We start from the raw sequence: 2,434 nt of genomic DNA on the forward strand, positions 1-2,434 counted from the left end.
GTGTGTGTGTGTGTGTGTGTGTGTGCGTGTGCGCGCGCGTGTGTGTGCGCGCGCGTGTGTGTGTGTTCATACACTCTTTGTACACTTACAAGGACTAGATATACTCAAAGTATTTGCAGGTCATATTTTATTTTTTGATCTAGGTTTAGGATTTCAATTGAAATATGGGATATGGGAACCCATGCAGTTGGCTGCAAGATGAACAGGATATAATTGTTTGTAATTTTTGGTGGTTTGACTAAGTTAAGTATGGCAAACAACACGGGAAAAAATCACTCTTCGGTTGGATGGACAGAAGGCAGGTTGGATGCATTTTGATTTTTGGGACGGATTAAGCAAACGAGAGATATCTTGTTCATCAGTTTTACAGGTATACATTTTAACTGGACTGTGCGAGGCTAACGGTTTCCCTGTTTGTTGGTGTCTTTATGCTAAAGTAAGCTAAGCGTCTGCTAGCTCTATCGTCTCTTCTAACTTGAAAAAAGTAAACTAAAAGAAAATTAGAGTAATACCCAAAGTGTCAAATTATTCTTTTAAGGGATCCCACGCCAAAATGTTGGACTAAAATTTGGATTAGAATACCTGTGTCGAACATTGTCAGCCGATTGATGGGCCTTAACAGCGGTTATCAGCTTGATAGTTAAGGGTTAGAAGGGTCCTACTTGAAGGTTCAGAAGGCGTTTATCATCTATTCACATAGTTGATCACCAATACGGATACAAGAAGATGACACTGAACTCTAGTGGCCATAGTGATTGTGACGGGAGCAAAGGAGGAAGTCAGGTGATGTAGAATAGAGCACGACAATGTTCACATGGGGTGGCGACGGGACACAGGACCTTAGTTCGGTGGGGGCTTCTGTTTGTGTCCTGTGTAGAAAACTCAACGTTGACTTATTCTCCCATACTTTTGTTACGTAATTTACGTACTTAACTTACGCAACGTACGTAAGTAACGTACGTAAGTAACGTACGTAAGTAACGTACGTAAGTTATGTACTTATTTTAACCCAAACCACAATCTTTTCCTGAATCTAACCGTGGAGCTATGTTGCCTAAACATACAGTTATGTTTCCATTCACATCACTAAATTACAATTTTGCGACGTGCAGTTTGGCCAGTCCGAAACCATTAGAATGGTAGTGACGACCACTGACAACGCCCATTCAGTCTGCTGATAACGTTCAGAATGGCTGATTAGATGTAAGAGTTGAAATCGTTCATGTTACTGAGAGTTTAATTTAAGAAAAAAGGACACTAATTTGACCTAGTATTACCAGTGTGCGTGTGTATGTTTGCTTAGCCGAGCATGTATGTGTGCACAGTCTCACCTCAGTACACTACAGAGGCTGTGTAAGTGTTTTAACTTTGCCTCCATTAGCAAAATGTTATGATTTATGCAGTTGCTGGCAGACTAATATCTTTAGAAGTTTTTTTTTTCCTTTATCTTGTAGCTGGGAAGCCGATTCATCTTAAAGAGTGATGAGGGGAGTTTGCTCTCTATGCAAAACGCATTAAAGCTAAATGAGGAGTCTATTACTCAAATCTGGCTGATAATCCGTTAGCTAAAGACCCCTGGCCGCTAACTAAGCAGATTAAGATATGTCATCGCCACGGCGACCAGGGTGGCAATAGTACACTACTTACATTCTCACACACACACACACAGATACACACACATAGAGTAAGACCTTGCTGAGTATATCATATACATCCACGGCTCTGCTTGGCATTCTGCACACACACACACAGTCTCACATATGCACATAATGTTGGTCGGTTAATCCCATACTTTCTCACACACACACACACACACACACACACACACACACACACACACACACACACACACACACACACACACACACACACGTCGTCAACACCCACACCACTTATCTACATACAGTGTCTCCTTGCCAACTCACTTCATAGAATTAATTCTCTCCTCTCCGCCCACTCTGTTGTGCTGTTTGTGTGCTGTTTGTGTGTGTGTGTGTGTGTGTGTGTGTGTGTGTGTGTGTGTGTGTGTGTGTGTGTGTGTGTGTGTGTGTGTTTGTGTGTGTGTGTGTGTGAAAGAAATGCACAGGGGACTCATGAAGAGGTGTTTGTATGAACACGGACAATTTATCATGGCTTGATTAACATACAAGATTTTTATCTCCCCCTCGCGCTCTCTCTCTCTCTCTCTCTCTCTCCCTGTGCTTTGGTCCTGTGGTGATAATTACAAATAATTTATTCCTACTGGTTAATTAACTGATATTCTTTGCACATAGTCCTGAAAATACAGGAAACATTTTGAGCATAGCTCAGAGTAAAGCAGAGGCAGTTGATTTTGCTGTAGTTTTTTCCAAACAAAACTATAAAAAGTGGCATGTGTGATGGCATCAGGTTTTTTTTAACCTAATGAAATTCCGATGCTAAAATAATCTGGACT

This window comes from Anoplopoma fimbria, chromosome 3, assembly GCF_027596085.1.
Source record: "Anoplopoma fimbria isolate UVic2021 breed Golden Eagle Sablefish chromosome 3, Afim_UVic_2022, whole genome shotgun sequence".
In the NCBI taxonomy this organism is placed as follows: domain Eukaryota; kingdom Metazoa; phylum Chordata; class Actinopteri; order Perciformes; family Anoplopomatidae; genus Anoplopoma; species Anoplopoma fimbria.